This window comes from Echinops telfairi, unplaced genomic scaffold (genome assembly GCF_000313985.2).
Source record: "Echinops telfairi isolate 266 unplaced genomic scaffold, ASM31398v2 ScPeMD7_70;HRSCAF=299, whole genome shotgun sequence".
Taxonomy (NCBI): domain Eukaryota; kingdom Metazoa; phylum Chordata; class Mammalia; order Afrosoricida; family Tenrecidae; genus Echinops; species Echinops telfairi.
Genome location: NW_022103968.1, coordinates 31877367 through 31903147, shown reverse-complemented (window position 1 = coordinate 31903147; position 25781 = coordinate 31877367). Strand labels below are relative to the sequence as shown.

Sequence of the window (25781 nt, the reverse complement as noted above, 5' to 3'; positions counted from 1 at the left end):
CCGAGATCCACGCCTGCCCCCCGCCTCCTGGGCCGCTCTCGGGTGGCCTCCCCTCTCCCCCCCGGGGGCAGGAGGGAGTGTGGACAGGGACGCCCCGGGAGGGGCCCGGCGGCCGGGCTGCGCCTCTCACGCTGTGTGTTTTGTCTGTTTTTCTCTCCCAAGGTCCCGTTTCCCTCTGTGCGGCGGCCGGCGGGACCATAAGGGCTTAACTCATATATTTAACCCCCCTCCGAAAAGTAAGTGGCCCGTGTGGTGTCCCCGCCCCGCCCGCCGCCCCCCACCCCCAGCCCTGGTCCCCCCTTGTGTCTGACTCGCCTGTCCTCCAGCATTGTTATTCCCCACTCTTTGCTTCCGTGCTGCGGCCGTGGGGGCACACGCTCCCTCGGCGCCCTCCGTTCCCCCACGCCCAGTCCTCGGGGAGGTCCCGAATTCCAGTCCCCTCCTCCCCGTGGGGCATCCGCTCGGGGACCAGGTCTTCCCCAGCAGAATGTGGGGGATTCTAGCCGGTCGCTTGGGCCCCTCGTCCCCTCCTTCCCGACCGGGTTTCGTTGGAAGGAATTATGCAAATCCTGCTTTCTGGTGTCCATTCAGCGGCAATTTCATGCGGTGAGAAGTTCTCTTTGTTGTGCGCGGGGGAGAACAGACACTGATTTAATAGACATATCTGTTGGGGGGAAGGGTGGGTGGAGGGGGTGTGGAGCTCAGTTTGGAAGAATTACAGCACTTGGTTAGCTCAGTGTCTTTGTGTTTGAGCCTTCTGGCTTGACAGGAGGGTCTGCCCTTTACAACGTCCCATAAGGGATGTTTCCTATAATAGATGAAAAGCTAAACCGAAACTTTAAACAAGTGAGAAATAAGGTAAGCTTTACTTAGAGAACGGAAACCTTTCCATTTTTGCAGCGGTTCATTAGGAAAAGGTATAGTGTGAATTATGTTCGGGATTTAAACTGTAATGTCAACAACGAACACAGGCAACAATGCTTTAAGGTATATAGCTTTGGTTGTCCAAAGGTTAAAAGTACATTTTCAAACATGCCCGTGTAAATGTTAAAGGCACACGGATCCGATTTAAGGCATCATTTGTCTTGGGGATCTCTAAAAATTTCCCTCCTGCCAATCCGAGCCCACTTCAACCCGCCCTCCACAGAGCAGCTTTTTGGTTATCAGTTTTCATTTACTGTGCTGCCCTCTGCTTGTTTTATTCTTTCATTCCTGTCATATGTTCGGTAAAATGTCACATCAGCTTAAGCACTCTTTGAATTATGTATTATTTGTAACCATCACGGAAGGGAATTTATAAGAAGCATATAAACGGTTTTGAGAAGCATGAAATTAATGCGTTTTCAGAAGTTTAAAATGTAAAATCTTGAAAGTATTTTGACGAGTTTTTGGTACTTGTATTTGTTCCACTTTTTAGTCATTGGTATTGTTTGCTTGAGCTCATTTGGTTTTTAAAAGGAATTGAAATTGACAACTGCAGGCTTGTAGATTTAAAAAAACAACCATTTTATTGGGGACTCTTACAGCTCTTATGACAATCCATGTCCATTGTGTCAAGCACATTTGTACATATGTGGCCATTATCCTTTTGCTTGTAGGTTTCTTAAGTTAATGTTGCTGTAGTTTAGACAGCCTTACTGACTTGCTTCTCTTATTCTAATTGTTTTGAGACCTTGCCTTCCTCTTAAGTCCCCACTTCATCAGTCATTGCTGGTTTTGGTGGTTAGTTAACTGCTGCATTTATGACAAGGCATTTTTTGGTGTTGGTTATATAGTTTAAGTCTTTCTGTTAATATCTGAGTTGAATGTCAAAATTTAGAATATTATTTGCTTGTTTTGAAGTACTGTTTCAATTTGGATTTTGAAGCATACTTTTATCTCCAAATTTCCACATTCAAGGTGGTAAAGTTCAAGAGATACTTGCGTCCAGAGTGCAGAAGTAGTATTTTAATATTAGCAGTTAATTTATGGTTGATAGTCTTCCCAACTAGGATCAATTCAATCTCCTATTTTCTCTTATTATATGTAATCATGTTCCTTAAGAGGCATGTTCTATATAAATTAATTGTAGTTTTAAGAATTTATTTAAAAGAACTGCCCGTGAGTTTACACAAACCAGAAGACAATTAACTATGTTACTAACAACTGTAATTTCTTTAACCTTACAGGGATTTATATTAAACAATTTACCTATTTCATTCTGTTAATTGATTATCTGACTACTTTAGAGTTAGTTGATTTCCAACTGATATTTAATTTATAGCAATCTTTTGATTAAAAATGAATTGTCAAAAAAAACCCTGAATTGTCGTCACTCATTTATAAATCTAATTTTCCCTGAAGCTTTTGGGTATGGGGGCAGAAGGGATGGTGGCGGGGATGATGGTGATTCCATTAGTAGGTTTAGCTGAAATGGAGTTTGGAGGTTTGGACAGTGATTATGATCAAGATGGCTATTTGGTAACCAGGTGATTATTGAGGGGTTCTCTGGGGCTCTTATGATCAGTTCAGATTCCAGTAAGGTCTAGGTGCTGATGCTGCCTGGAGTGATTTCATAGAGGTTCATCATCCTTGCTCTGTGCTCCAGAATCTCTTCCCAGCCTGAGGGAGATTGTAGTGTCAAAAGTGCCAGTTTCTTTCTAGCTTGCCTGGAAAAGGACAACAGGATGATTTTCCTTGACTTAGAAAGTTATATCAAATTGCCCCAATTCTCTCGAATGTGTTTGTAGTTGGAGTAGTTCTAGGAAGCATTTGAATAATATCATTTTTTCCCTTTACATCCTTGTGACTGTACAGCATGGCCAGGATTTCTTCCAGAGTTAGAATTGGTTATTCAGTGTCTATGGGAACTTACACTTCTGAGATCTGCCTACTTGTTATAGTGCTGTTTTTAGGAGTAGAAGGCAGTTGGCTATGTGTATAACTTCTTCTAAATATTTTATTAAGTATCTGCCTTGTACCAGGCAATGTGGGGAACCAAAGATGTTGGGGAATCTGTCCTAACCTCCAGGAGCTTGTAGTCAACAGAAGATATAATGCTTTCAGATAGAGTACAAAGTAAAATGTGCTAGTCAATGGTGCGAGCAAGTGCTAGGCGTTTATAGTAGTGAAAGAAATCCCTTCTCAGATGAAGCCAGGTTTCATGAAAAAGTCACATTTTTTTAATGAATATGGACGAGGCATTCCAGTTATATGAAACAGCATGAGCAAGTGACTATATGAAAGGACAATAGTGAATTGTCCATCTAAACTGCAGACTGTGATTAGTGTAGGGGACAAATCAATCATAGGGGTTTGCTAAGCTAGGTTGTGAGATTTTCAAGTACAGGATAAAAAGTGAAGCCTTCTTGCAATAAGCAGCTTGGGCTTTGCAACACATTTCTTTCCTTTGCTCAAGGAAAAATGTTTCCTCTATTTGCACATCTGGAATTCTATCATAATGACACAGACTTAAAAAATCAGGTTAAAGGGACAGTTGTCATTCACAATAGTGTTATTTGCAAATTACGTTCTTTGGGGTTTATACTTTATTCCATTGCACACACCCTCTAAAAAATTCTAAAATCAGTGTCATACTCAGAATCTTCGGAAAATTCTTAATATTGACAGATTTTTATCATTAAAGGTTATATTTGATATTTAGGAACAAAGTATATGATGTGAAGTGTGGCAAATAAAGGTACATGTGAAATGATGGGGTTGATTTTCATCCTTGGCTTGAAAACTTAGCAAAGGGGCCCTCTGAAGCTCGCTCTCCGTATTTCCTTTGCACCCATACCTTTGTATATGGAATCTGAGTTTGTTGTACTGAGTAGGTGAAAATAAATACAGCCTTGTTGTTTCACTTTGAAAGCTCACTATCACTATCCTCCAAAAGGATCTTCTAAGCTATTTTCAAGTATTAAAAAACCTTTTTGACTATTCTATATCCCTGTACATTGATTTTGGGATAGTTACAATGTAAACTATTATCTCATTTCGTTGACCATTTCTTGTATACAGGAAGTATCTCAAGTGCAATAGTCTATTCCTAAATATTTTATCTTTTATTGAGATATAATTCACATATTAAATCAAATCCTTTTAAAGTAGCTGAGTGGTTTTTAGTATAGTCACAAGGTTTTGCAAACCTCACTATCTAATTTCAAATAGTTTCATCACTCCCAAAAGAAACCCCATACCCATTAAGCAGTCACTCTCCACCGCCCCACTCCCAACCCCTTGACAACCACTAATCTACTTTGTGTCTCTGTGGATTTGCTGGTTCTGGACTTTTCATATAAATGGAATTATAGAACACTGAATGTGTTACCTTTTGTGTGTGGATTCCTCTATGTTGTAGCATTTATTCCTTTTTAAGAAACTGGTGGTGCCATTGGATAAGCAATGGACTGTTAACTATAAGATAGCAGTACAAATGCAGCCCTCAGGAAGATTTACAACCTCAGAAACCCTAAGGAGGGGTCACTGAGTCAGAATTGACTTGATGGCAGTGGGTTATTGTTTAATAGAAATAGATGAAATGATTCTAAAATTTATGTGTAGATGCAAAGATCTAAACTGGCAAAAAGTCTTCAAAGAAGAAAAATATTACAAGCTTACAATTCCAGAATATTCAAAGAACTCCCACTTATCAACAATAAAGAGATAAATCTCTTTTTTCCCTTTTGATGAGCAAAAAGTCTAAGCAGACACTTCAATGCAATGTGTATATAAGGGGGGCTTCAAAAAGTTCATAGAAAAATAAAATTAAAAGGTGGTAATGCCATTTTCCAGAAACTTTAGGAAGCCTCTCATGAATTCCTAGGAGACATGATAATTCGTCCAACATTGTTAGTCATTAGTGAAATTAAAATAAAACCAACTTATAGTCACTAAAATAATCAAAGCAGAAAAGACCGACAAACCTAATTTGAGAGAACGTGGAGCAACTAATCTCTCAAACATTTGAGAAGGAGGATGTGTATAAACTAATCACACAATCTCTTTGGAGAATAATGGTTTTACAGTTTATTATAAAGTTAAACACATCTCTGCCCTGTCACCTGGCAGTTCAACTGTAGGTATTTACCTAAGAGAATGAAAATGTTTCTAGGTGCCTTTTTCATATTCTCTCCAAACGGGAAACACTACATGTGTCTATCAGCAATAGAATAGATAAAATATTGTGGTATGTTCATTATTTAGCAATACAAAATGACTTACGTACAGAATTGGAAATCTAGTTGGCAGAGACAGAATAAAATTAGTGTTTGTCCTGTAAGCATTGGGTTGCTAATCACAGGATTGACGGTTCAAACCCACTGGCCACTCGGAGAAAGATGAGGCTGTCTGCACTTGTAAAGATTTACAAAGCCTTGGAAATCCCATATAGGGTCGCTATGAATCAAAATCTATTTGATGGCAATGGACTTTTGGTTATTCCTTTTTGTGGTTGAATAATGTTCCATTGTGTGGACACAACACACATTTTGTTTTTATGGACATTTGAGTTGTTTGTCACACTCCCAAAGTGACTGCATCATTTTTATATTCCCAGTTTCTCAAAAAAAAAAAAAAATCATTAGCATATGCCCCTGTAAATCTAATCCTAGATATATTCCTAGGAAAATGAAAAACACATGTCCACGCAAAGTTGGAATAGCATTATTTATAATAATAAAAAATGTGAGTATCTCTCTTGGTAAATAAAAATTCCACATGTTAAAAATTTGATAATGTTTCCTTTTACAACACAATTTACATTTGATTTAACATAAAAATAGCTTCACTAGTACATTTGTAATTACTGGCTTATAAAAGTTTTCTTTAAAAAAGCATAAAATGTTTAGAGGAAGGACTGGTTGAATTTGTTAAATCAGATTAAGACATACTAGGGTTTTAAAAATTTTGTGGAAAAATTCCTTTCAATAGCATTTTCCATGAATTTTTAAAATATTGCTGAAATTAACATATATGAATGGATATTTTATCCATTCTATTGCTAAAACACTCCCCCGCCACCAATTCCTAGTTGTCTCTTCAAACTTATCAACTAAGTAAAAAGAATTTCAAGTGTCGCATTATGGAAAACGGCAAAGATAATAAAAATTAGAATATTTCAGTGAACACATAGTTACATCAAGTGATGGCCATTCTTGTTTTAGCCCCACTGATTATTTTGAAGCAACTTCTGGGCATCATATTTAATACTGAATCTTTTTAAAAAAACTGTTGTATAATGCCATTTCTCCCTTTCCATACCACTCTCATTAAGTAGTTATAAAGAAATAAGCCATAATATAAATATGCGGGTGAGTAAAACATAATTGCTAAAAAGCATAGGAATGTAAGATGTTAAAAAGAATTTAAGCAAAAATGTCACAATCTGAAACATGTTTCTCAACATATCCTGCATTGGGTTTACGTATTTCTGAAGCTGTGGTGTTACTTCCATCTCTCTCTTTCCCCAAAGAGTTATGCAATCTTTGATTTACACCCTGTCAAACCTTAAGGCACTCAAACTGTGCTCCTTTCATGTTCTTTGAGTTTGAGATATGGGCACAAAGAAGTCTGAAGGGGCAAGATAAGGCAGTATAGTTTCTTAATGAAATTCTTCTAAGATGATTCTTTACTACCCTCAACGAATGAGCAGGTGTCTTGCGATGGAAACAAATTCTTCAGCCCAACTTTCCTAGCCTTTTTCTTTCCATTGGAGTTTTTAGTTTTCTTACAACTACTTCATAAAAGCTCCTGTGATCATCCTGTGTCCTTCTAGAAAATCTACCAAGATGACACTTTTGAGTCTTCTTGGAAGCCTCTGTTTTGATCGATACTTCTGTGTTTTTGAAGGCATCCTAATGACATTAAGAAAAGTGTATTATTGAGAGAACGTTTTGGTAGTCATCCACTGATTGCAGAGACATGTTTAAACATGCTTCATTTGGAATAAACCGATGCATGAGTGAACTGGAACTTGAAGCAATACTTTTTGATTTACTGTTGTGTGGAGTAAAGGTTTTTTTAAATTAATGTTGTTTCTTATGGGTGCTCCTTAAAAGATACTATACTAGTAGTTAATATACACTAGACCAAAGCTTTTTAATGTATATACATATACATTATATATATTATGCATCTACTAAACAGGTAGGGAAATTGAGATTGAGAGATTAATCATTTCATTCATTATTACTAAGCTAAGGAAGAGCTGGGATTGGATTTAGAAAACTTGTGCTCTTCTAATCTCAAGTCTGATGCACATGCTCTTTTTGACTTTATGAATTTGGTTTGAGTTCTCTCGTGGCACATTGGATAAAGTGTTTTTTATCCAATGTGCTGTTTGTTAGTGCTACTAACCAAGAAATTGGTGGCAGTAGTTTGAAGGCACCAGATGCTCCAGGGAAGAAAGTTGTGGCAGTCTGCCTCCTGTAAATATTGACAGCCTTGGAGCCCCCATGGTGCAGTTTTACTGCATCCCATAGGGTCGTTGTGATTAGGACTACACTGGATAGCCAGGGGTGGTTTTGGTTCCATCACGTTGCCTCCCCATCTCCTTTCCCAAATACTGAGTTTACCTGCTTTATGTTACACTAAAGAATTGTGTCTTTTTCCTACCCATCATCTTACCATAAAATATATTTCTTAGCCTGAATGCCTTCCACCCTACTCTTCAGCTATAATCCTGCTTGTCTTCTTCTTCTCATTTTTAGTTTTGTTAGTGGTATTTATGTATGGTTTCTGAGCTGAGTATTTCCACTGACTTAGCTTTTCTTCACGTGGTTTTAGACGGATATTTCTTCACCGATGAACCTAGATTAGGGAGAAGATTGTAAGGAAATCAATTAAATGATACTGATTTTAGTTTGGTGAATCTTCCGTGTGGACTGCTTAGTTCAAGGGACATTAATGTTCAAGATTGATAGTAACATTTTGTACATAGCATATGGTCTTTTATTTATTTCCTTCCCAAAGAGTCTAGATTCCCAGATTTTAGCTAAATACTTCCTGAATTCTGACCTACTAACTGTGACTTAAATACGGTGCATTTAGTAATAAATGCTTGAAAATGGAATAGTAAAGGAAGTAATTTAGTAACGTGTAATTGCCAGGAAAGGAAGGAGATTTCACAAATTTAAAAATGAGATAGACAGAAGCCCCGGTAGCACAATGATTATGCATTGGACTGCTAACTCTACGGCCAACAGTTTATAACTACTAGCTGCTTCGTGGGAGAAAGATGGGGTTCCTACTCTCATAAAGAGTTACAGTTTTGGAAACCCAGAGGGGCAGTTCTACCCTGTCCTCAGGATCCACTCAATGACAGTGCGTTTGATTTTGGAGTTTAGGTCCTCTATTTACTGGCAGTTCTTATTTGCGCTTTAATGTTCTGTAACTTAGCCCTCAGTGTGAAATGACTGAACCAATTTCCTGTTCAAAACAAATTCTTCATCACAATCTACTTCACTTGCTGCCTTATCTAGCACTAAAATAAGGCAAAATAAAAACCTCATGCACTAGGTCTTCAAAATGCCAAGTCAAGCCATGGAGTCTACCCTGACCCAGAGCTGCCCTGTTTGACCAGGATGCAACTGCTCCTGTGGTTTCCAAGACTGTAAAGAGAGTAGAAAGCCTTGTGTTTGTCCTGACCTGGGTCTTAACATACTCTTCTGGGAGCAAATCTTGTTTTTAACTGTACTAAATTCAATTCATACGTCTCTGATCATAGATAGAATAATGCTTCATTATTAGACACAGGAGGATATTTTGACAAAGGGATGTTTTTTCATCACAATTGCCATATATTCTCATGTATAAGCTGAGTTTTCCAGCACATTTTTAATGCAGTTTTTGTGATAAAATTAGGTACCTTGGCTCATGGTCGGGGTGGGCTTATAATCGAATATATACAGTAAGTGGGAAGCACTTTGCCTTCATTAAGGATAAAAAGTTAAAGAACATAAATGCTTGTGATAGGTTTCTATGTTGAAGTGTTGACCTTTTTTGGGTGGTTTCATAATTGATTTAAACACTTAATATTTTCTCAATAATTGGCAACTTCGATTTCCATGTACTTGCTATTTTAACATTTTCTATGCTTTTTGTGACATGTCTTAGTCCTGCAGACAGTTTTGCCTTAGTGAATGAGGGCGATTGAAATTTTTGCCTTGTCTAACCTTCATTGCTTTCTTCATTAGTGTTCAGTTAAGTTTTTTTAATCTGTGTAAGTGAACATCCCATGTATTTTATTCTAAAAAGCGTACCTATATATTATCTTTATCTTTTATTAGTACTGTTATATAATACTTTAAAATCTATACCATTTGTTAGATTAATAATACCATTATTAGAATTAGAACACCAAATTATGGAGGTTACTTAAATTATTTCTCACAAAGCTGATAATGCCTGCACCTAAAGTGGACCAGGGATGAATGAATGGATTTTGAGCTGGCACTTAGCCATAAGCCTATGATTAAGAACAATTAGTTCTTATGATATGCCATGCTCAATACCTACCTTTATGAAGTGATCTCTGAAGATATGGGTGCTATAGCAAAGTGTGAAGAAATCAGATGGTGCCTGCCTATCAGGTGTAATTAGTTTATGGACTCTTAATGGTTTGTCTTTAAACAAGCAGCCATCTAAGTGAGTTGTTAGCTAAGTCCACATGTAAAGAGAACATGAACCTTTGTGATCCAAGGATTGTAAGTAATAAAATTCAAGATCAGAAGAGGGAATTAATTGTATTAGAGTCTAAATTCTGAACACTGTTTGCAGAAGGCTATGGATGACAGTGAAAGTCCAAAATCCATTTTCATAGTCCGGTCCAGATATGGATTAAGCCTTCACTGAATTCCCTCAGACCATTGAGTAGGGATGTAAATAATTTTGTTCTCAGAGTGCATTTGAGTGGAGCACTGCAGCTATAGTTGGGCTAAAATGTAACATACAATAGTTTGTTTTCACCTTTGACCCATTTTTTAATTTTAGTGTCTCTTTTGGATTGGAGTTTTTCTGTGCATTTATTATATTTTGTATCGGGGTTTTTCTATTATTTTTTAAATTGTTTTATTGGGGGCTTGTACAACTCTTATCATAATCCATCCATCCATCCGTTGTACCAAGCACATTTGTATATTTGTTGCCATCGTCATTCTCAAAACGTTTGCTTTCTACTGGAGCCCTTGGTTGTATGGTTTTCTTTATGTGAAACCCATGAGAGGTAATTCAGAAACAGTAACTAGATTAATAATTCCTTATGATCGGGGAAGGGGATGTTCGTGGCTAATGGGGAACCAATGATAATGGGTACAAGAATGAAGATGTTCTACAATTGATTGTGGTGCTGATTATACAACTATAAATACATTTAACCATTGGATTGTATAGTACAGTATGTGAATTATTTGCCAATAAAACTTTCACGTTTTAGTTTATTTGAATTCTTTAACATGTATAAACACATCCATGTTTATTAGTTTCTTATCACAATAAAATGACACATTAATTAGGAATAGCATTAAGAAATTATACAATTTTGATAGCTGAGAAAACCATTAAGCTGATAATTTTCTGAGTGATTAATGTAACTGACAAATGATTTTAAATGATTTTATTAATATATTAAAGTATTAAAAGTTTACTTATTGTTTACCACTGGAAACATTTGAGTATTTTTTGCAATAATCTTAATATAGCATTTTTATGTTAAATAAGGGGCGCTGGTGGTGTGGCCCTTCTGAGGGACTGTCCAATTATCTTAAAGGTGGGTTTTCGATCTCCACTACACCCACGCCCCTTCACATCAATTTGGTGAGTCAATTTCAACTGTAAATCTTTATAGGAATAGACAGTCTCATCTTTCTCCAGCAGAGTGGTGGATGACTTTATAGTGCCAAAACTTGCAGTTAGCATCAATGTGTAGCCTGCTATGCTACCTTTTAGTAGTCATAGGCAAGGTTAAATGCAAAAAAAAAAAAAAAAAATGGTAAAGAGAGAAAACAATTTCTCAGGTTAGGTGAGACTGCTTTAGCTGGGAGTTATCAGGGTCTTAACTCTGTGAAAGACTTGATTTAAAAAAAAGTAGAACACCAAAATTATAGTTTGGCATGACTGTTAACATTTAATTTTCCATAAACTTTGATCTTTTAAAAACAAGAGAATGTAAGTTAATAGGTGAAAAGTCCCTATGAGTCGGCATTGACTTGATGGCATTGATTACTTGGCAGAAATTGTTCGATATTACTTGGTAGAAATAATTTAACTATATAAAAATGTTTGTAGTAATTAACTATTGTGCTTAAGTCAGCCTGCCCATATTTTGTCAGATATTTTAAAACAATTTATTCAGACGGCACAGAATAAAGGCTGTATCAAGATGCAGGAGGGATTTGTTGCTGGATCCTGATGTTACCACTATCTCGCAAAGATTTAGGAGAACAACGCTGTAAGCAATGATAGGGTGGATGCTTTTGCTACTGTGTTGGACTGGATTATAACATAAGCAGCACAGTAAAAATTTGATGCTAAAAGGATGCTCTCAGAAAGCAGAATATATAAGATCTTCAGGTTTTGCTCCAATAACGCACCCTAGGATTTTTCCAAGAGCATTCACTCAGAATTGATTTACTTAGCTTTTGCATAATGGAGCCTCATTCTTTTGCCTTTTCCATTTCATATATCTCCATTAAAAAAATCATTTTATTGAGGGCTCGTACAACTCTTATCACAATCCATACGTCCATGCAATGTATCAAGCACATTTATACATTTGTTGCCATCATTCTCAAAATATTTGCTTTCTACTTGAGCCCTTGGTATCAGCTCCTCATTCTTTCCCTTCCCTCCCCCACTCTTTCTCCTTCTCCCACCCTTGATAATTTATAAATAATAATTATTTTTTTTATGTCTTACACTGTCTGATGTTTCCTTTCACCCACTTTTCTGTTGTCCACTCCCCAGGGGAGGGGGTTATATGTATAGATCCTGTGATCAGTTCCCATTTTCTACCCCACCTTCCCTCCACATCCCAGTATCACCACTCTCACCACTGGTCCTGGGGGGTTCATCTGTCCTTGATTCCCTGTGTTTCCAGTTCCTATCTGTACCAGTGTACATCCTCTGGTCTAGCCGGATTTATAAGGTGGAATTGGGATCATGATAGCGGGGGGCGGAAGGAAGCATTAAAGAACTAGAGGAAAGTTGTATGTTTCACTGTTGCTATACTGCACCTTGACTGGCTCGTCTCCTTCCTGTGACCCTTCTTAAGGGGATATCCAGTTGCCTACAAATGGCCTTTGCGTTCCCACTCCGCACTCCCTCATTCACAATGATAAGATTTTTTTTTGTTCTTTGATGCCTGAGACCTGATCCCATGAACACCTTGTGATCACACAGGCTGGTGTGCTTTTTCCATGTGAACTTTGTTGCTTCTCAACTAGATGGCTGCTTTTTTATCTTCAAGCCTTTATGACTCCATAAAGCCGGTACCATCAGCTTTCTTCACCACATTTGCTCTGCATCCATTTTTGTCTTCAGTGATCTTGTTAGGAAGGTGAGCATGACAGTGAAGGTGTGCATAACAGAATACTGGGTTATTAGAACAAAGTGTTCTTGCGCTGAGGGAATACTTGAATTGAGGCCCAGTGTCCGTCTGCTACCTTAATACTTATAGCTAATATTTAATAACATACAAATATATGTTCATAAATCTGTTTCCCTATTGTTATATATAAATATATTTACATATGTACATGCCTGTATTTAGACCTCTATAAATGTCCTTTGCCACCTAGTTCTCTCCTGTATTTCATTTTACTTTCCTCTTGCCCCCCTGTTATGTTCTGCCTTCATTCTGGTTTCTGTAGTTCCTTTTACATTGCCCTTGATTAAGCCCCACTAGGCATCCTATGCTTTCCTCACCATCAATTTTAGATCACTTGTTCCCCTGTCTCTGAGTTGGTTGACAGACCCACTCCTTTGTCTCCCCTCCCCCCTCCCATGACCCCCCGGAACCGTAGGTCCCCTTGTTTTTAACTCCAGATTGCTTATCCCACCTATCTTAACTAGGTAGACATGCAGAGACAATAATAAGTACAAAAATAGGACAAAGCTAAGCAAAACAACAAAAGAAGACAAAACGAGAAAACAAAAAATGGACCAAAAAAGAAGAAAAGCCTATAAATAGTTTCAGGTCTGTTTATTGACCTTAAGGAGTGTTTTCTGGTCGAATCTGATGGGGGGCCAAGCCCTGGCCCCAAAGTTCTTTTTGGTATTCTCCGGGGACTAATCCCTTTGCTCCCCTTGCTGCTCTGTTGCATGCCCTTAGTGTTTTGCCCCAGTGTGATAGGGTCAGACCAGGCACAATTTCCGCATTGTGTCTCCAATGTTTTTCCTCTTAGTGCTATGGGTCAGTGAGGGATGTCATGTATGTGTCTCGGTTTGGCATACGTTTTTGTAATTATTTATGTAAGTTTTTATAAACTATTCTCTCTAAATTAGGCCATTTAACCTCCAGTAGTTAAAAAACTCAAGTGAATTTCTTTTAAATTAAAATTTTAAACTTACTGTGGTTTTATATAATCTTGCCTTCGGGTCTGTGTTCACATTTCCCACTTCCTGTCTTACTCACTTTGCTCAAACCATTCTAGCTTTTTTGCAATTTCTCAAGAATCTCATACATTCTCCTACTTCATTGCTATTTCTTCTGCCTAGAATGTTCCTGCTTTGGCTATTTGCCTGGTTTGTTCTCTCATTCCATTCACTGTTCACAAGGTGTCTCCGTAGAGGTATAGCCACCCTCTACCATTATTTTTACTTACAGTAGTAGTTGCGTGACATTGAATCCATTCTGACTCATTTACACCTTGGTCTCCCCTGCCAGAATAAAAAGCACTAAAAGGATAGGGACTTTTGTCTGTTTTTCATGGCTGCATTTCTATTTTCTGGCTCATAGTTGGCCTTCAGTCCATTAGGGAAAGGAAGATTAGTTCAGTTCAGTGAAGTACTGGAGATATTCAAGGGAGTGGAAGTAGCTTAAAAAGGGCTGTGGAAAGTTTTCTAGCATTAGTGATGCCGAAGATGAGTCTTGGAGCATTAGTAGAAAAGAGATAATCAGGTCAGAATAGTGAGAGGAAGTGTGTTTGGCAGAGTGTAGTTATTTTAGGGGTAGAATAACATGGTATGTAAGGTATTATAATTTATGAAAAACATTGATTAAAATACCCAATAGGTTAGATATTTAGAGAGGGTGGGTGGGCATAGGCTAGGGGTACAATAATTTTTTAAACAGGCATCTTTGAAATTAAAATTATATGGAACTTCCAATATATGAAACCAACAAGTAGTCGGAAGTATATTGGACTTGGAGTTCTTGACAATTTACCCCTGCTCCTTCCCTGACTCCTTGAGGCCCTTGTGGCATCAGCTTGGAGTGGGGGTGGGGAGGCAGGGCTTTGGATACTGGAGTACAATTGATAAAAATTTCTACTATAGTAAGAATAGTAAGTTGAGTCTGAAGATTCTTTAAAGTAGTAAATAGTCAGTTGTAGGACCATGAGAGAAAGTGGGTATAAGAAAATTCTCAAGTGTACGAGTTTGGATATGTTGAAATAGCTGGTTGAGAAAATGGGGTGGCGTAGAGGTCAGGGGGAATTTGAAGTGCCTAAAGAGTCCTTTATGACACATTGATTTAAGAATTGGATTGCTAACAGCAAGTTTTGTGCTTTGAAACCCACCAGCCATCCTCAAGAGAAAGACGAGACTGTCCCATAAAGGTTTAATGTCTCAGAATCTCTAAGGAACAATCCTACTCTGCTGTGTAGGGCTGCTATAAGTTCAATCAAAATCAACTTGATGGCATTGGATTTGGTTTTGAGCTTTTTAAAAAGGGGTAGCCAACAAAAAACGTCAAGTATGCAAATGACTATAAAAGATGATATAATGGGGATAAGAGCTAACCAAATTGGACATCAATGGAAGGAGATTCTTTATTCCTAGTAACTGAAGGGAAAGATGAACATGAATGTAGAGATGCGTATAAAACAAAATGAGAAAAAAAATCTAGAAGTTGGAGTACATCTTGTTTATCTCAGACTTCTCCATAGCATATCTATATCATGTATGAGATCTGAGAGAAATGATGGAAATTTCCCCCAAATTCAAAGTCATCACTATTATTTAATAGATGTCCTTTAATTGATAACAGGACAAAGCCACAGATGAAGTAAAATAAAGACTTAAAGAGTTATCCTGCTAGTTTGTGACAGACTGGGGGTTATTTTGGAACTCTGATTTTGGATCAGTTCCTGGAAAAGGATATCAAGCTTGTTAAAGGAGAAGGTCAGCAAATAAAGAAGAGAGTTCTTGTGGATGGACACTGTGGCTGCAACAGTAGGCTCAAACATAAGGATCAATTCTGAGGGCGGTGCAGGAACAGACAGTGTTTCCTCCTCTTGTTCATGGGGCTGCAATGAGTTAGAACCTACAGATGACACCTCAGAAGACAACAGCTTTTAAATCGACCATGAACGGAAGTTGTAGGTTTTGTGTATCCCTTGTAGTTATTTCTGTAAAGGAGGACTTTAATCTTTGAAATAGCTAAGTATTATTTCTAATTTAATTTCATGTTTTTGGCGAGTAAGGATATGATCAGGTCATTTCTTTCTGGCTGTAGCCAAAGTGTGATGCAGCTTGAAGTAATAAGATTTTTTAAAAAGTATCATTAAAGAAGCACCTAAGAGATTCAAAATAGTTTAAATACTGTAAAAATTCTAAGGAAAATATGTTAGCAGTGTAGGCGATAACTATCAAAACCGAAAACCCAGCACTATTGAGTTTGAGTCCATTTTAGCTCAAAGTGATCTTATATAAGTTTTCAAGTTTGTAAATCTTTACAGGAACAGATAGTCTCATTTTCCACTGAGTGGCTGGTGGGTTTGAACCAGTGACCTTAGAAAACGCTTGTTACTTTATTAAACTTAATTATTGCTCAAACTTTCTAGGCTTGGAAGTTGTTGAAGAAGGAAAAATACGCTTTCTTTTTGGGAAGTTGTTGAAGAAGGAAAAATACGCTTTCCTTAAAACCACTACCATTGGGTTCATAGTGACCCTATGGGACACAGTAGAACTGCCCCCTGTGGGTTTCTAAGGCTGTAAATCTCCCCCCCCCCCTCCCGCACCAGGCCCCAAGGCTATAAATCCTTATGAGAGTAGAAAGCAGTTAGAGCAGCTGGTGGTTTCTAACTGCTGAACTTGTGGTTAGTAGCCTAATGCATTAGCACCAGGCTCCTTACCCTATCCATAGCTACGTTATTTTATTCTGCCCTACATATAAACACTATCCTAAAGGTGACCATTTTAAGAATGCTGCTCATTTGGAAATTACTTTTGTTGGCATTTGTGGAAAGGGTATATCAGCATTTATTACAGCTATAACAATGTCATCCATAGGTTTATTGTTTTTCAAATAATTTTATTAAGGCCCATAGTTTTTTGCTGTTCAGAAATGTTTTGCATGGAAATACCCATTTTCAATCAAATCGTGTACTTTTCTTTGAGGAAGTAGAAAGAAATACGAGTAAAAATAATGCAGCTCTAATGAAAGGCAGCAAAGCCAGGTGTTTTAGGACTTACTGAGTTTGAAGTTCCCAAAGAAGCCTGGGAGGTGCAGGGTTAAGCATTGGGTCCCTAACAGCCACGAGAAACATCACTGAACCACTGAAGTCCACACTGAAAATATGCAGATGTCATTGTTATCCAAGAATGCTAGTTGTAGCCTGGGATGAATTCTCAAAATCAAAAACCAAGCCGACAGGGATAGAAGATGAGGATGGGTAGAACTACCAAGAAAATAAACTCACTGCCATTAAGTCAATGCTGATTCAAGCAATCCCTTATGGGTTTCTGAGACTGTCATTTCACGGAAGTAGAACACCCAGTCTTTCTCTTACAGAATTGCTGGTGGTTTCAAACTTTGGGCCATCTGGATTGTAGCCCTACGCATAACCACTACAGAGGATGGGTAGAAAGGATCCCATGTTCCCTAAGAACCTTTAAGGTTTAGTTTTTCTCTCATAGAATTTTGCATTTTCAACTCCATGGCTCCCAAAGAATATGAGGCCTCATCTTTCTAGCATCTACCATAAACAAACAAACAAAACCTGCCAGTTTTTCCCACCTTATATTGTGTCTTTAATATCTTTGAGAAAAAATGAGGTGACAAAAATTTTGAATTTACTGATCTTAAAATACGTATTTTATTATTTGAAAGCACACTTCAGTTTATAAACATTATTCGTGGATTTACTGACATTGTAATGACTGAAATTCTCCCAAGGAATTGTGGCCCAACAGATTGTGAACTCTTGATGTAACTGACTCATTCCTAATCCACGTCAGATTTGCATTTAAATGCCGTAGTTATCCTGTACAGGACAGGTTCATAACACACACACACACACACACTATTGTACTTAAAAATAATAAAATTCATCTACCTTTGTGATCTTACTTTGCATCTATTTTATGGCATTATGTTTATATATTGCAGGAATTATTTTGGTATTGTACCAGCTACACAATGTGAATTCCTTTTCCCTCATTGTATTAATACCATTATTTTTCAGGACTTAACCTCTCAGTTTGTCTTTGCTATGATCACATCTTTTCATTACACACACACAGACACACGTACACGTTTTCTATTAGATCACAAAATCGAGTGTGTGGTTTTATTCTGGTTTTCATTCCTATATGTACAAAACTTAATTGAGTTGAAGCAAAAAGTCATCCATTTTTCATTAAGGATCTAATATCCTTATATCTTTTTATTTCTTTACACCTTCAACATGCCAGGCTCACAAAATGGAGTCGTCATAACATCTCAAGCCACTTTAATAAGCATATAAAAATTAAGAAAATATGCTTATAAAATCTACTGGATAAAAATGCTTTAAAATGTGTATAGTTTATAAATAGTAAAACCTCAACCCTAGTACAGATTTTTCTAGCTTAACTTGTGCAGTGAGAAATATGTTCGCATTAACTAGATTGAGAGCTGCGGAAGGAGCGTTCTAAGCAAAAAGCATTCTGTGCTCAAAAAGCACAGAAGCTTTGGCATGTGTATAATTGATCAATCTTTGTGTGGTCATAGAATAATGTGTGTAGACAGAAAAAGGTAGGAGGGGAGACTAAGGAAATAACTAGGTAGTTTCAGCCAGACCCTAAGTGATCTTCCATGTTTGCCAATAATTTTTTAAAAATCATTTTATTGGGGGCTCTTACAACTCTTTTCACAATCCATATATACATCCATTGTGTCAAGTACATTTGTTGCCATCATCATTCTCAAGACATTTGCTTTCTGCTTGAGCCCTTGGTATCAGCTCCTCAGTTTTTTCCCCTCCCTCCCCACTCCCTCATGGACCCTTGATAATTTATAAATTATTATTATTTTGTCCTGTCTTACACTGTCTGATGTCTCCCATCACCCATTTTTCTGTTGTCCATCCCCTACGTAGGAAGTTATATGTAGATCCTTGTAATCAGTTCCCCCTTTCCACCCCACCCTCCCTCCATTGTTTTCCAAGAGTTTGAAGTCTTCAATATTGTCAATGGAAAAGCATCAAAGATCATTAAATTCAGAAAGAATAGGATAATTTTGGCATCCATGTAAAGGATGAATTCTGATGGAGCAAGTGGTGAAACAGGATGCCAAAATAGATCAATTCTTAAAAATTTGAGATGTTGATTGATATAGAGTAGTGGTTCTCAACCTTCCTAATGCCGCGACCCTTTAATACAGTTCCTCATGTTGTGGTGACCCCCCAACCATAAAATTTGTTGCTATTTCATAACTAATTTTGCTACTGTTATGAATTGGACGACCCCTGTGAAAGGGTCATTTGACCCCCAGGTTGAGAACCGCTGGTATAGAGTAAGAAGAGCATGAGCTTCAGAATCACAAGCCTGAGTTTAGATCTAGGCTCTGCCTCTTTCTAGCTATGTGACCTTGAACAAATGAGCTACCCTGATTTCTCAGTGTTCTTTTTTTTTTTAATGTATAAGCCATTCTTTTTTTTTTTTTTTAACATTTTATTAGGGGCTCATACAACTGTTATTGCAATCCATACACACATCAATTGTGTAAAGAGCATTTGTACATCATTCTCAAAACATTTTCTCTCCACTTAAACCCCCGACATTAGGTCCTCATTTTTCCCCTCCCTCACGATCCCTTGATAGTTTATAAATTGGTATTTTGTCATCTCTTGCCCTGTCCGACGTCTCCCTTCACCCACTTTTCGGTTGTCCATCCCCCAGGGAGGAGGTCACATATAGTTCCTTGTAATCGGTTCCCTCTTTCCTACCCACTCTCCCTCCATCCTCCCTGTTTTGCCACTCACCCCACTGGTCCTGTAGGCAGAGCTATTAAAAACAACATGTTCATTTTATTCATGTAATAGATGGACTGTTTAGTAATAGCAAAATTATTTTGCTTGATGCTTTTATCCTTGAAAAATCCTTTGCTATTATTATTTTACCACATCTAAGTATTTCCTTGTTTGTGGTTTGAGTTAGTTTATTGTGCCAACCTGGCCGATAAAACACATGAAGGGCAGAGGGATAAATGGCTCGGTGAGCCTCGCCTTTCGAGCTCTCGGGTCTCTTGCTTTCTGATGGTCGCACCAGGGTGCAACTGCCTTAGCAGTTCCCTGCTTCAGCTTGCAAGGCTGACTTCCTGCAAGACATCCCCAAGAGAAGCCACATGGACCTACCCCGATGCAGCCCTGGGTGCTGGAGTAGCCGTGTGGAGACCCCTGCCAGCGCTGAGATGTTTACACGTTCACTGACTTGGCTTTCCTCCTGCAGTTGGCATCATTGCATCTGTTTTGTGAGATGGAGGAGGGCTTTGTGGACCGGTGTTGGACATATAGGTTAATGGGTATATATTGGACTTGTGGGCTTGGGCAGCACTGGTTTGGGATGTTTTCTTGATGCACAGTTAACTTTTATATAAAACTCTCTCTTTTACATGAGTTTCTGTGGATTTGTTTCTTCAAAGTATCCAGACTAATACACGGTTTTATTCACCTTTTTAAAAATGCCTTTCTCATATCCCTCCCTGTCTTTTAATTTTCAACATAAATATGTTTGTTTTGAGTCTGTTATAAACAGCATATGACTGTCTAATCTGTCTTGTTCTTTTTTCTTACCTGTTAAAATTTAATCTGTCAGCAGTGATTGTAACATGTAATTGTTTAGTATTATTACTAACTTTAAAAAAAATCATTTTATTAGGGGCTCATAGAACTCTTATCACAATCTATACATACATCAATCGTGTAAAGCGCATTTATACATTCATTGCCCTCGTCATTCTCAAAACATTTCCTCTCCACTTAAGCCCCCGGCATTAGGTCCTCATACTAAATTTTTTTGAAATTGTGTTAAGAATATATAGCAAACATTTTCCATTTGAACATCTTTTTTTTTTTTAACGGCTCTATTGGCATATAGTCCACATCATACAATTCAATAGTTCATCAGATCAAGAATTATAGTGTCAATTTGGAGCATTTTCCCTTTTTCTCATGGTTAATTTGCTTTAAAAAAATGAATCATTTTATTGGGGGCTCTTACAGCTCAGTTAAATAGCTTTTAAAATGAGTTGTGTATTTCAACATCTTTTTCAGGGACAATTCAGTGACATTTGTCATGCTGTGCATCCATCATTATCCATGTTAAAAAAAATTCCAACACCCTTAAACTCATTGCCCCACAGAAAATTACTTATCTCTTGTTCCTTGTAACCATCAATCAATAAACTTTGGTTTCTTTATATTTACCTATTTAGCTACTGAAAATAGTTTTTAAAAAATTTATAGTGTAGACTTTTGTTTATCTTTCAATTTTATTTGCTTTTCCTAGTTGATCTTTTTTGTTGTTTTTCTTCATTCTTTCCCTGTGGTAATTTGGACATTCTAATTTTATTTGTATATTCCACATATATGTTAGCCTATACTTTTCAAACAAATATATTTTAAACCTAGATTTCCCTATTAGTGACTACGACAAGTCACTCCCCCCACCCACACACACACAGTCTTGGTCTTGGATGCACTTTATATAGGACATCTTACTTTGGCTTCTTGACATTAAGTTTTGTTTTAATAATTTGTGATGTTTTTAATTATGTAAAATGGTTTGTTCATCTAGTTAAATCATTCTTATCAGTTATTTTAAACTATACTAGTAGTAACTTTATGTTTAGCTATTTCTTTCTTTGGTGTATTTCCATTATTGTATATAGAGCATTCTCTCTTTTTAGGGGACTTTTATTCTGAATCATTTTTTATTTAGCTGAACTATTCTGAGTGTAACCCTCACATTATGGCTGCATAGTGTCCTACTTTCCAAATGAGCACATATTAGAAATGCTTTTCATGTACCATTATCTGTGAACAATAGATTGTTTACATGAAGTATTTTTTTTCCTCAGAATTTTATAAGCATGGCACTATAGGCCTTCTTTTAGCATTTATATTACTAGTGAGATGGCTAGCAGTATTTTTCTTATTTTAAGTAACTAGGTATGAAAGTAATTCTATTTTGTGGCTCATTGTGGTGTGATAGTAAGCCATAACATGCCCTCATTCCCTTTATTATAATGTTAGTGATTGTTACCAGATGTCCCTTTGAACTATATAGAATTTTCATACTTTATTGACAAAGTAGCCATTTTTATACCCAGCAGCAAGTTTTGCAAGATACCCAAGAACCTCAATGGAGAAATTGGTAATTTTCTGATGTACTTGCTTCTACTTTTTTTTTCAGTTCCTCCTTTGTCTTTCAGACTTTTGGAGACGCTCCCAAGAACCATCAATTACTTTTTTCCAATTCATCCATAATATTTTTCTTTATTTCAAAAGTACAGATCAGATTGCTTATTTAAAAGGCTTATGCATTTGATATCTTCCTATCATTTTCATAATGGACTCTGTCATTTTGGGTGACTATAGAATGTGTAGAGATTATGATTCAGATTGAAAGAGGAAACTTGTGGGAAATTTTAATCTTTCAGAATCTAAAAGAGCATATAGAGCTCTCCTATAAGGTAAACACTTCAGGAAATGGAAAGAATTCCCACTCTTCCCCTCTTTTTAAATCACGATACAAACATGGAAAGAAAATTTTAAACACAGAATTTAATAGACGGGGTTTTGGTGGTGGTTTTGGTTACACGTTGAGCTGCTAAATTCAGGGTCAGCAGTTCAAAACTAACCGCCGCACTGTCAGAGAAAGATGATGTTTTCTACTCCTGTAGAGAGTCTTGGAAACCCAAAGGAACATTTCCACTCCACCCTACCCTGTATGGTTGCAGTGAGGCAGAATTAAATTGATCGTGAGTTTGTTTGTTTTTTTGGATGACAGACTTTCTTTTATGAAATACTTGATTGGCAGTGCTTTACATATGGCAGAAAGCAAGGAGGACTGAGTTATTTAAAGGGGGGAGTATTGGGAATTTTGAGGTCAGAAAATGGAAAACCATAGTTTCTTGAGGGCAAGTGTCTGCACAGAATCACAACAGTCGCTGGTGGTAGGCTATCAGTTAATATATATGAATAAGCAAATATGCATTTGTTGAGCAAGTTTAATGAAAGAGTGCCATGACAGAGATTATTTGGGTGAAGGTGAGATACTGAACTTAAGGAAATAAAGGTGGTAAGATTGTTTGCTGAATACTGAATTGAAGCACTGTGAACAGACCAACCTATAAGGAGCTCTCAGAACCAGCAGGAAAGATGTAGGAAATAATGCTGCTAACAGTAAATTGAGGTCAAATATAAGCAGTTTTGATTACTGGATTTAGAAATTTGGGATTTGTTTTTAAGCAGCCTGCAGTTTTTCTGAATGGAAACTCATTTTCAAAGGAGTGTTATACTAAAGGTATTGTTGTAGGCTGGAACAAGGAAGAGGCTAGAGACTATCTTTGAAAATCAAATGTAATGTTGGACAAGAATTCTTTGCATAGTAATCATATCCAATAAGATATTTTAATGTGATTTTTTACTGTAAAAATACCTTAAATTTTTTTGAAATATTGTTTTATGAGGAGCTCATACAACTCTTATCACAATCCATGTATACATCAATTGTGTAAAGCATATTTGTACATTCATTGACCTCATTCTCAAAACATTTGCTCTCCACCTAAGCCCTTGGCATCAGCTCCTCATTTTTTCCCCCTCCCTCCCCACTCCCCCCGTAAAAATACCTTTTAAGTCCTAATGATTAAACATGATACGGCTGTCTTTTTCAATATCTAAGCTTTCCATGGCATTTTGCTATTGAGCTGAGCATCATGACTTTTCTGTGAGACCTTGGTATAAATTTTGAATACATTTGTTCTTCTGTTATTTGCTTTTTGTTAATGTCAGGCATAGCACATGAGATTCCCTGTTGCTATGCAACTGTTAAACCCAATATTTAATATTAATAAAACTGAATGGCATTAACATTTAGTGAACAGAGGGTAGCAAAATAAAGCTTTACAATATTCAGTACATAAAATTTATAAGATTTAGTCTGTTGGGGTATGTGCAAAAGAAGAATAACGTATCAACAATTAATATTTGGATCAAAATTAGTTGTGGTTAAATCTTTGAGTTTATGATCAGATTTTTGTGGTGTTTGAGTCTGGTTTTTCCTTTATTGTGTTGTTACTTTGATTAGATTTTTGCTAGTCATGTGTTACTAATTTCTTTTTCTTTCAATTTAAAAAAATTATTTTATTGAAGAAAAAATTTTATTGGGGGCTCGTACAATTCTTATCACAATCCATACATACATCCATTGTGTCAAGCACATATGTACATTTGTTGCCCTCATCGTTCTCAAAACATTTGCCTTCTACTTTAACCCTTAATATCAGTTGCTCATTTTTCCCCTCCCTCCCCACTCCCTCTCCCTCATGAACCCTTCATAATTCATAAATTATTATAGTTTTGTCATAAGTTACACTGTCCAACATCTCCCTCCACCCTCTTCTCTGCTGTCCATTCCCCAGGGAGGAGGCTATACTTAGATTCTTGTAATCGGTTCCCCCCTTCTACCTCACATTTCTTTCACCCTCCAGGCATCGCCCCTCTCACCACTGGTCCTGAAGGAGTCATCTATCCTGGATTCCCTGTGTTTCCAGTTGCTATCTGTACCAATGTACATTCTCTGGTCTAGCCAGATTTGCAAGGCAGAATTGGGATCATGATAGGGGGGGGCATTCAAGAACTAGAGGAAAGTTATGTTTCATCGATGCTACCCTGCACCTTGATTGACTCGTCTCCTCCCCATAACCCCTCAGCAAGGGATGTTCAGTTGCCTACCGATGGACTGAGTCTCCACTCTGCTCTCACCCACCTTTACAATGACATGATTTCTTGTTCCTTGATGCCTGACACCTGATCCCTTCAACAGCTTGTGGTCATACATGCCAGTGTGCTTCTTCCATGTGGGCTTTGTTGCTTCTGAGCTAGTTGGCCGCTTGTTTATCTTCAAGCCTTGAAGACCCCGGATGCTATATCTTTTGGTAGCTGGGCACCATCAGCTTTCTTCACTACCTTTGCTTATGCACACCTTTGTCTTCAGTGATCGTATCAGGAAGGTGGGCACTCACTGATCTGATTTTTAGTTCTTTGATGTCTCATAACTGGTCCCTTATGCACCTTGTGGCATCAGACAGGCTGGTGTGCTTCTTCCATGTGGGCTTTGATGCTTCTCATTGGATGGACGCTTGTTTATCGTCACGCCTTTAAGACCCCAGGCACTCTTATCTTTTGATAGCCGGGCACCATTAGCTCTCTTTACCACATTTGCTTATGCACATGTTTGTCTTCAGTGATTGTGTCAGTAAAGCGGGCACCCACTGATAGGATTTTCAGTTCTTTGATGTCTGATAACTGATCCCTTCTACACCTCGTGGTCAGACAGGCTGGTGTGCTTCTTCCATATGGGCTTTGATGCTTCTCAGCTAGATGGCCGCTTGTTTGTCTTCAAGCCTTTAAGACCCTGGATGCTATCTATATCTTATGGTAGTCAGACAACATCAGCTTTCTTCACCACCTTTGCTTATGTTCACATTTTTCTTCAGCAATCGCGTCGGGAAGGTATGCATCCTGTAATGGCAATTTAATAGAACAATGTGTTCTTGCAATGAGTAAGTGCTTGGGTGGAGGCCCAATGTCTGCTGCCTTAGTACTGAACCTATAAATATATGCACGTAGATCTGTTTCCCCACACTCTTTATAAATATATTTACATATGTACATTCCTGTCTTTTTTTTCTTTTTTTCCCATTCCTGTCTTAATACCCTTTGTCCCCCAGTTCTTTCCTCTATTTCCCTTTACTTTTCTCTTGTCCCACTATCATGCTCAGCCTTCATTTGGGTTTCAGTGGTTTCTCTCGGTTACATTGCCCTTGCTGAATCCCTACCAGGCCTCTCGCACCCTCCTTGCCACTGATTTTGGATCACTTGTTGCTCCCCTGTCCCTGGGTTGGTCAGCACCACCTCTTTACCCCCGCCTCCCCCTCTCCGTGTCCCCCCCGGAACTGTTGGTCCCATTGTTTTCTCCTCCAGACTGTTCATCCAGTCTTATCTTATCTAGATAGCTCTGTAGAGATAATACGCATCAAAAACCAAGCCATAGCAAGATAGGCGATCAGTGAGAACACAGCAATGGCAACCAAAAAGGAAACCGATTACCCATAGAAGAATAAGTTAATTAAAAGAAAAAAAAAATTTTTT

General features: G+C 37.7%; 1 protein-coding gene across 4 annotated transcripts in view; it reads left to right on the top strand.

The window, feature by feature from the left end:
* The first annotated feature begins 162 nt into the window (after nucleotides 1-162).
* LCOR (ligand dependent nuclear receptor corepressor) overlaps nucleotides 163-25781 on the top strand; it is a 104296-nt gene continuing 78677 nt past the window's right edge. For 3 of the 4 annotated variants that reach the window (XM_045291243.1, XM_045291241.1, XM_004701034.2), the window contains exon 1: nucleotides 169-236. The gene's annotated coding sequence lies outside the window, so the exon portion shown is untranslated. Of the gene's footprint in view, nucleotides 237-25781 lie in introns of all 4 variants that reach the window. The other variant, XM_045291244.1, reaches the window with a different exon arrangement.